The sequence below is a fragment of the Priapulus caudatus genome, unplaced genomic scaffold, assembly GCF_000485595.1.
Source record: "Priapulus caudatus unplaced genomic scaffold, Priapulus_caudatus-5.0.1 Scaffold20, whole genome shotgun sequence".
Classification (NCBI taxonomy): Eukaryota; Metazoa; Priapulida; class Priapulimorpha; order Priapulimorphida; family Priapulidae; genus Priapulus; species Priapulus caudatus.
The window spans coordinates 761,490-772,043 of NW_014577081.1; the positions used below are offsets into that span (position 1 = coordinate 761,490).

Genomic DNA, 10,554 nt, shown 5'->3' on the forward strand with positions numbered 1-10,554 from the left:
TCATCCCATGCCATCCGATGCCGCATTGCCATTCATCCATCCATCCCATGCCAGTGAGCCATCCATACCATCCATTCCATGCCCCAATCCACTCTCTCCATACCCATACCATCTACGCCATTGCGATTCCGATTGCCATCTCATGGCCATTCATCCGGCGGTATCACATGCCATCCATTCCATTCATCGATCCGTCATACCCATTTCATGCCCATCCACCATCCCATTCATGCATCCATTTCCATCCCATCCATCGCATGTCCATCCATCCATGCCATCCATTCATCCCATCCATGCCATTCATCCCCTCCAATCCATCCATCCATCCTCATCAATCCATGACCACGCGCGAGTGCCGAGACCATCCATCATTGCGATGCCCATCCATCCCATGCCATGCATCATCCATTTCATAGCGCCATGACGCATACCTCTCCATTCAATCATACATCCAATTCAGCCATGCCATTCCATCCATCCACTCCATTCCATCCCATCCCATGCCATCCTTCCATCCAATCATTCCATAACTAATTCCATGTCCATCCATCCATCCATCCATCCATAACCATCCATCCATCCATGCGACCATGGCCATTCCATCCATGCCATCTCACTTCATACTATGAACATCCTCCATCCATCTGCATTCTGTCTGCGCCCATCTATCCATCTCCATTCCATCCACTCCGCGCATCCATCCCATGCCATCCATTCTCATCCACCCATTCCATCCATCCATTCATGCCATCCTATCATGCCATCCATTCCATTGACCATTCATCGCATTTTCTCTATACCATCCACTCGCACTGACCATTCCATTTGCCATCATCCATCCATTCCATCCATGCCATGCCATGCCATCTCATGGGCCATACCATCCATCTGCATCCCATCCATCGCATGTACCACGGCTCATCCGCCATCCCATCACCCATTCATCCATTCCATCCATCCATCATGCGCGATCCATCTCATACCGATGCCATCCATCCTATGCATCCATCCATCCATACCAAGTCCATCCATTCCATCCATCATTCCCATCACCATCCAATCCATCCATTCCATCCATCCAATCATGCCATGCCATACCATCCATCCATCCATCCATCCATCCATCCATCCATCCATCCATGCCATTCCATGCCATCATCCATATGGCGCATCCATTCTCTATTTTACTCCATGCCATCCAGTTGCCATCGCCAATTCCAGTCCATCCATGCCATACCATTCAGTGCCATCTCACGCGAATAAAAAAAAACCATCATCCATCCATTCATTGCCAGTCAATCCATCCTATGATGCCAATCCCATGCTCATCATCCATTCATGCCATTCCACCATCCCATCCAATCCATCATCTATCACTATCAATCCCATGCGACATGTATCGGCATACCATCCATGCCCATCCATGCCATTCCGCATGTCCATCCATTGCCATCATCCATCTATCATTACCATGATGGATGGATGGATGGATGGATGGATAGACGGACGGACGAACGGACGGACGGACAGACGGACGGATGGATGGATGGGTGGATGGGTGGTTTGTGGTTTTGTATGGGTTGGCTTTAGGTGGATGGATGGATGGATGGATGGATGGATGAATGGATAGAATGATCGATCGATCACGCCGAACGACCTACCATATTTTACGACCTCACTAGGCAATATATACTACACGCGGGTTTTTCGACCGTGGAGACTTTCGCTTTCTCTAATCCGCTGTAAGCACTAAAAGCGGAGATCGTACACCATCCGCTGTGGTAATCACATCGCTTCGGGTATCACTCCGTCCTGTGACTTTTGCGTGACTCCATCGTCTTTGAAAGCCCACTCACGTTAGTCTGCCTGTACGAGGTTTGCGTGCTAACGTCATCAGCAGCGTCATCCAGATCCCGCCGCTCCCAGTGCGGCAGGGTTTATGTCACTTGTAGCTGCGGCATAGGCGAGCACAACGCTCGATATTTACTAAAGTCGACAATATTCTGCGATTATTGCGCTTCTCTCTCATCCCGACGTCTCTTATCCCCGTGTCCCATAAGACCTTCGCTCGAGACCGAAGTTTTAACCAAATCTGCGACAGTGACGTATGCGAATAGTCGTGCCGGCGCGCTGACCCATTACAACTTCGTGTGCGACAGCCCGGCTTAACGTACCGAGTCGACGCAAGAAAAACGCAACTTTACGACGTCGAAAAATAATCTTAACTCTTTCGCAAACGATGCGAATTAATTAAAGATGGCGGTCGTGGTGCGCGATACACAATTTGCGAGTGCACACTTATCTGCACCGGGGAAACCTGAATGGGACGAGCTGAGCGTCGCCGCCTGTTGACACCAGCAGCGTCATTGGAGCGAATTCAAAATAAATCTCGCGCTTAAATTTCTTGTTGCCACGTCACCCGACGAGCGCGCGGCTCGTGGGGACGAATGCGTCTTTTATTTTACGTGATCGCGCCGATTGCGACTGCGAATTTACCTCGTAGTACCGTCGAGTTGCGCTTGACTTGGCTTCAAATTGCTCCGTTAGACAGTCTCTAGAGAGAGGGGGGAGAGGGAGCGCGAAATTAGCATCCTTCGCTGCACGGGAGAGGGGGTGGGGGATTGCGTCGATAGGGGGAGCTATCGTCTGCGTATTCTTTACGACCTGGAATCGTGGATGGTTGTTGTGCGCGGTGCGCGTTCGCATGGAGATTTGGTCGCGAGGCGGCGCAAGACGTCAACAGGGAAGAGGTGGGCACGCACGTACGCGCGTACGCACGCACGCACGTAAGCACGCAAACACGCACGCGCTCACATGCACGCAAGCACGCAGGCGGCACGCACGCGCGCACGAACCCCTCGAACCCACACCGAATATGTGCGTCAATTTCGAACATAATAAGAAACTAGAACTAAACCATTCGTCTAATCGCGTGTGAGGCGCGTTCGAACGATACAGCGGTGAATACGGATTTGCAGTTCTTATACACTTCTAGCCGGATCATATATAGGCGGTGGTTACGTGTTTAGGTCATAGAACTAGAATGGAAGTTCTATTCTAGTTCTATGGTTTAGGCGCGCGGTACAATTGATGTTTGTACTGCGCTCGCGGTAAAAGCAGCCGTGGACTTAGCTTGCAACGAGGGAATTCGTGATAGAGGGAGCTACGGTAGAATTGCTCGTATGTGTCTGCGCGCACGGATTTATAATTCTGCGCCAAATTGATGCGACAGTCGAGAGCACTGAGCCTTGGCGTGGGCTCGCATATTATATATCACCAGTAAAGACCTAGCCGCCTGCGACACTTAGATACATAGCTTTTCTCGGATGATTCTAATCCTATCTGCGATGGTTTAGACGTGACAGCTAAGATCGGAGCGATGTGCAAGTCCGAATCGAAAGCGCCTCACAGATTCGTTATCTACAGAGCGTAGCATCTATTAGTGAAATTGAACCCATCGCTGAAACAATCGAAGCCACGTCGTCCGATGTCAATATGTGTTTTTTGATTGAGAATTCTAAAAACATTTAAAAGATATTTTCTTTTTATTGCAACATTTGTCCCCAAATTTTCCGAAAATATGCCGAATTTTTATCTTTATTCTGTTTAATTTGCGATGAAAATTGCGTTTTACTTCATCAATTTCTATGTACATCACATGTAGCATGCTTTATTAATCAGAATGAATGAAGCACACACACACGCGCGCACGCATGCACGCACAAATACACATGATTAAATAAAAAAACATGTTTTGTGTAAGTGTGTGTGTGCGCGCGCGTGTGCGTGTGCGTGTGCGTGTGCCTGTGCGTGTGCGCGTGTGCGTGTGCGTGTGCGCGTGTGCGTGTGCGTGTCCGCGTGCGTGTGTGCGTGCGTGTGTGTGTGCATGAGCGTAAGCGTGTGCATGTGCGCGTGCGCGCGCGCGCGTGTGTGTGTGTGTGCGCGCGTGAGAGTATGCTTATGAGCGTGCGTGTGTGTGTGTGTGTGTGTGTGTGTGTGTGTGTGTGCGTGAGCGTATGCGTGTACGTGTGCGTGTGCGTGTGCGTGTGTGTGCGCATGTGCGTGCCTGTGTGTGTATATATCCTGTAATATCGCCAGCTCCTTCATCGCTAACTGTCGCATTGCACCAAATCTGATGTGCATGCACGGCAGTCCGAGGTCTATAGACTGAACGGACTTTTTCTCCGCGGACACTTTGCGATAACGAAACACGTACTTACGGTGTAGCAGATTAATATTTTAAGCGGCGAAACATCCAGTGATAAGTAGGAGATCGTTAATAATTATTGACATTGAGTTATGCACATATGCACCTATTCGTCGGTGTTTATTTACTACATCTGCGTAAATACCACCAGACAACAATGTATGGAACAAATATACACATAATAACTCATTTAAAAGAAAGGAGAGGGAGAGAGGGGTAGGGGGCAAGGGGGAAGGGAGGGAGCAAGAAAGCGAGAGAGAGAGAGGGGGAGAACCACAAATGTCAGTGATCTCCGGACATGCCAGACAATATTCGAGAGTGACTGAGTCAGATTAAATAAAAGTTGTCAGATCGTTGGGAATGCCGGCAGGCAGCTCCTAGCGATAAAGCAAGCATTTACTCATCGTATCTAATAAAAACCTGAAATGGACCTGTTCTGCGAAAATGAACTGGAATGCTATCAGCTAAAACCGAAAATCAATGTGCTTAGAAAATACGCTCAGCTGGTATCATGCGAATTGGTTACACAGCAATACACATGCATAATTCACTTATCGCAAAGTAGAACTCTTAATCGAATTTTCGCGAATCAATTCTGTGGTGGCGCGATGTGTCATGGTAAATCAAGGCTCCCGATAATCGCGTAGTACAATTGTTCCGAAAATCGACAGTGATTACTTGCAATAGCTCATTTATTAACGCTTATACCAAAATTCACATAGTCATAAATCCTTCCCGACTACGCTGCCTATTTCAATATCTAGCATTTTTACATTTACTAATTTATTCGGTCGAATTAGAAAAGCGAAATATGGAACCGATCCTTCTGAAAAGTCTATAGCAAATCGAGATTTAAAAATTTAAAATTTAAAAATTCGTCCTAATTATGACCGCCTAATTATTTAATATTCGTCACTACAAATTTATGTAATTCTTTTCAGGTACACCAGCAGTGGAGCTCTGTCGGTCAAGACATGCAGAGTTGAGATGACGTCCCTCTCTGGTTGGCTGCTTGTCGATTCGTTTGTATAGGCGACAGGTGTCCGCACATTAGGGTTTATTTTGTAGACGAAGAAATTACGTAAGGTTGTTGATCTTGTACAAATTTTGTATAGTACCTCGTACTACCCGTCGATGTGAGATTTTGGGTTTCTTCGTCAGTTTTCCCGCCGACAAAATGTGTTTCGTGAAAGTGCCAATCGTGGATGTTTCAGTGAGTTCCCTCGTATGCTTCAAGCTGTCGTCTATACACCGGATCTCTTGAATGTATAGAGCGTGCGTCGTGGAGAGCATAACTAAAAATGGAATACATTATTCCGTCAAATAGAATTCTACCATTTATCTACTGTAAAGAGTACCGAGTGCCACAATCAATACATAATCAAGTACATTAAACCCCTATCGGGGCACGAATGCTTTGCCAACAGATATGTTGATAAATATTGGCGCCATCTGGTTATTATCAGAAGTAGGTAATAGGGAATTCCCTTTTATCTACTTCTGTTATTATCTTACTCTTGCTGTTAATATAGCGCCGTGTCGGTCGCTGGTCGGATTTATAGAAGTTTGCAATGACGCAGACGCTACACCTCTACTCTGCTGTACAACGTTTCCTCTCTTTATCGCTAGTTAATCATTTCAAACTCATGGGAAGCGAACACTCGGTATATCCATAGTTGATGCGAGTTGCTTCGTCATTCAGCATGCACTGATTATGTTGTAACGAGTGTGTCCACTCCTGGAGTATTATATATAGCCATGGTGGGCACAGATATACACGACAGCTATGATAGTGATTGTAATATAAGATGGAAGCTTAGTAATGATATATTCATTGTGTATACGATAATAGCAGAAGTGTGTAATATAGACTATATAATATAGACTATATAGACTATATATAGAGTCTATATGACACACTCCTGATGATATGTCAGTGGTCGCCGATTTTAGGCGACCGTCAACCAATCTAGAATCTAATCATCAAAAAACCGCGATGGGAAAAGTATAAAATTATTTATGACCATCAGCGGTTAGTGCATCGTGTCATATGTTGCAATAGTATGAGCTTGCGCGTTGGTGTGTGTGTGTGTGTGTGTGTGTGTGTGTGTGTGTGTGTGTGTGTGTGTGTGTGTGTATGCGTGTACGTGTGCGTGTGCGTATACGTGTGTGTGTTTGTGCGCGTGCGTGCGCATGTTAATTCCTGTGTATGCATGCACGTGTGATTGCGCATGTGTATTAAGTGGGCATCGAAGTGGCGGGGCGAATGAAATAGCTAAAGAGAATATTATAAATGATTTAAACTAGAATGTCCTCATAATAAATGGTAGTCAAAGCGCGATACGTACACATCGTAATGTTGCGGTTATTTCTTCTATATGTGTGTATATAGTAAGTCATTATACGTTACCGTCCCAGCGAGCTCGTAGTGTTGCTGAGCAATGTAAACATTTCATTGATAATTTATTGCTACATTTTGATGTCAACAGGTATTGAACGTACTAACGTTGATAATAATATTAATACCGTCAACAAAAATAGGCCTTACAACAATACACAAAACATATACATCGAACATGAACATGAAATCATGTACTATTGCGCGCTTCTGGTTTAGTGTTTATGAGACTCTTTTGGAGGAAAGAAAAGACAAGGAGTGCGAGCGCGACGCAAAGAGAAAAAGCGAGCACGAGAAAGATATATATAAAGAACGCCTGACACGAACGTTTGTGTGTGTGAGTGTGAGAGACAGAGCAAGCCAGCGATAGAGAGTGAGAGAGAGAGAAAGTGAAAAGAGAGAGAGAGGGCGCGCGCAAGAAAGAGACCGTGAGAGAGAGAGAGAGAGAGAAAGGAAGAGAGAAAGGCGGAGGAGAGAGAAAAAGAAAGAAAGAAAGAAAAAGAGAGAGCGCGAGAAAGAGAGACAGAGGGAGAGAGAGAGAGAGCAGTAGCAGAGCCGATCTTCATGCGTTGACTTTCAGCTCGCGTCTGTTATTTTGTCCGCCATCGCTGAAGGGCGCTGAGGTCGCGTCGACGCCGACCACTTGTGTAGTCAAACCAGCTCATGCTCGTCATCGTCTACGAACCACTGCAAACAGTCTGCGAAGTAGTGTTTGTGAACACGTCAAATTGTCTTCGCCGCCAGTATTATTACGTCGTTTAAAATCGAAATGGGTTTTACCCTTCTTTCAGCGTTTCTATTTTCCTCGCTTACACAAGATTCGGCAGAATTACGATTTTTCTTAAACGCTGTCGCTTCGCGCTGCACAATGATCGTACGTTGTAACTGCCACGCGCGCATGCGCCACGGTGTCCATTTTCGCGAGTATTTCCGGCTTACCGACGCGGCTCATGATTTCGGGAATTGCGACCGCATTCTTCGTGGCTACATCTCGTCGTTTCCACGCTTATACATTCAGCGTCGTGCAGCGCTCTGCCACTCTCACGAACTTTACACGAAACCTAGAACCGTCTCCGTCTACCTCTCTTGCCGCCATTTTGACTCCAGCACGTATTTTGCTTTCTTTCGGCTTCCTGCGCCTGTCGGTATAGCTTTCAATTCGGCGTGGAGGTCTTTCAGTTTCTGACCCGTCCAGTTACTAATCTTTCGCTCAGGAGGCAGCTTACTAAAAGCTTCAGCTTCTATTAACAATTCAGTGTCTAAAAGTCTTACACGAACAAGATAAATATTTGCGTGTTAATGGATTTGAAGAAGATATATATCTCGTGGGAAAGCGCCTACGAATTCTAATGGTCGACCATAGTCGTATCAACACAGCGTCGTATTTTGTATTGTCGCGTGCCCACACACGGCAGGAATATATTCCTCTGAATTATTTTAGTAACCTAGGTTTCAAATCGTCGTCGAATTTTAGTCAAATTCCCATTATAGTGACGAATTATCTTTCTGTGCACAACCGGTGATCATTGCTGTATCTGTTTTGGAGGAAATTTAGGTTAAAGCTGAAAACTTGCTACTTCCATTTACGCGCTGAAATCTGTAAACAAAACCAAATGAGAGGGTCGCCGTGCTGTCATACTGAAGTTCCTAATTTTCTTTGGTCTTTAACCTGCGTATGCTTGCGTGCGCGTTTGCCTGAGCACGTTTTTCAGCGTCAGGGGAAGGATATGATGAGACATTTATCTTGCACATGGTCTCGGCCAGCTTCCTTTCTTGATTTAATTAACTTTGTGCTCCTGCACAATGCGTGAGAACCCCATTGTTGAATTTAAATTTTGAACAAAGCCATGACTGTGTTTTTTATTATATGTATTGTTTACGAATAATCCGGTGCTATTTAACGGTAACGTAGCCTTCTCGTTCCTTCTTTCCTTCCCTCCTCGTTTATATTCTAACCGCGACGTTTTTTGACGCAAGATTAACTATAGATGAAGGTGACCGTTTACACTCGGTAGAATTTCGGCGGGCACCGCTCAATATGAATTTACCGACATCCAAATTGCATGTATGTTCTCTCGCTTGCCTACATACAACAACAACAACAACTATAAAATAATGATAATAATAAAGATAAAGATAATAATAATAATAATAATAATAATAATAATAATAATATGAGTAGCAGCAGCAACAGCAACAGCAACAGCAACAGCGACAACAGCAACAGCAACGGCAGCAGCTAAAGCAGCGGCTGCGGAGGCAGCAGCAGCAGTAGTAGCACCACCAGCAGCAGCATCGACGGCAGCAGCAACAACAGCAGCAGTAGTAGTAGCAGCAGCAGGCATAGCAGCAGTAGTATCAGCAGCAGCAGCACCAGCAGCACCACTACGACCACAGCCACCGCCACCGCTGTCGCCGCTGCCACCATCACTAGGGAAGACACAGAAGCAGCAGCAGTAGCAGCAGCAGCAGCAGCAGCAGTAGTAGTAGTAGTAGCAACAGCCGCAGTAGCAGCAGTAGCAGCAGCAGCAGTAGCAGTAGTAATAGTAGTAGCAACAGCCGCAGTAGCAGCAGTAGTAGTAGCAGCAACAGCCGCAGTAGCAGCAGTAGCAGCAACAATAGCAGCAGTAGCAGTAGCAGCAACAATAGCAGCAGCAGTAGCAGCAACAATAGCAGCAGAAGCAGCAGTAGTAGTAGTAGCAACAGTCGCAGTAGCAGCAGTAGTAGTAGCAGCAACAGCAGCAGTAGCAGCAGCAGTAGTAGTAGCAGCAACAATAGCAGCAGCAGCAGCAGCAGCAGCAACAGCAGCAGTAGCAGCAACAATAGCAGCAGAAGCAGCAGCAGCAGCAGCAGTAGCAGCAACAATAGCAGCAGAAGCAGCAGCAGTAGTAACAGCAACAATAGCAGCAGCAGCAGTAGCAGCAGCAGTAGTAGCAGCAACAATAGCAGTAACAATAGCAACAGAAGCAGCAGCAGTAGTAGCAGCAACAATAGCAGCAGAAGAAGCAGCAGCAGCAGCACGTTACCTCCGCGTTGACAAAAGCGAGCAGTATGGATTTTTTGCAACAGCAGAGGATCGGCGCTCACTTACAGGCAAACAGCTTCAGCTACCTGTGCGTGCAGACACGGGCAAGGGGATGTGTCGCAGGCGAATCGTGTTCGCTGTGAGTTGTTGTCGCTGCTGCTATACTGCTCTGACTCGCGGGGAATGGCGTTGCCGCACGTAGGCCCTGACGTAGCGTCGAAATGACCACGCATGCTTGATATCTGATTGCTGCAGCCGACTCAGCTGTACATGAGAGCAACACTGCAAGAAGACACGTGCGCGCTATACACGGCGCACAAATGATCTTGAAATCATCAAGGAGATTTTCCGTTACGCGGATCTCGCGTCGATTATTTACATAGTTGCATATTAACTAACGGCATAACGAATTTCGCTGTCTATCGCACTGTCGCCACTTGTACTAGGGATGGAGGTTTGAGCAACTTTCAGACAGGTGATTATGTGCGACAGGTATAAAAGACAGTACACGTGTACTGAGGTACAGCTCTAGCTAATGAATCGCTTCTAAATATGCTAATCATACGATGGTCCACAGTTAGCGTGCGTGAGATGTTGATAGCGACAGTACTCGCCCGTCGGTTGTATATACAGAAATAACATTTCTACTTAATCCTGTAGATCGGCAATGTTACTTAATTGGTAAAAATCAGGAGTGTGTCTGTCACGGTTAGCCGGTTCCCGTCGACCGGCATCGAAGCCACACAGCTAGGCTGTGCACCTGCATGGCCAGCTGGCGGCACGCGCGCGAGGCGGGCAGTACCGTGCGAGAGGGCAAGCGGGAAGGATAGTAGAGCCGCGTAGCAAAGCGTGAGCGAAGCAGGCAGTACAGTAGAGCCACGCAGCAGAGTCGTGCGTGAGAAAGGACGTGTATCGTCCCAGCCG

General features: G+C 46.7%; 1 long non-coding RNA gene across 1 annotated transcript in view; it reads left to right on the forward strand.

Moving 5' to 3' along the window:
* Window positions 1–6,556, forward strand: part of LOC106811850 — a 40,925-nt gene extending 34,369 nt beyond the window's left edge. Inside the window, exon 2 of the long non-coding RNA XR_001394217.1 lies at window positions 5,149–6,556. This is a non-coding gene — a long non-coding RNA (uncharacterized LOC106811850). The remainder of the gene's footprint in view (window positions 1–5,148) is intronic.
* Window positions 6,557–10,554: the final 3,998 nt, after the last annotated feature.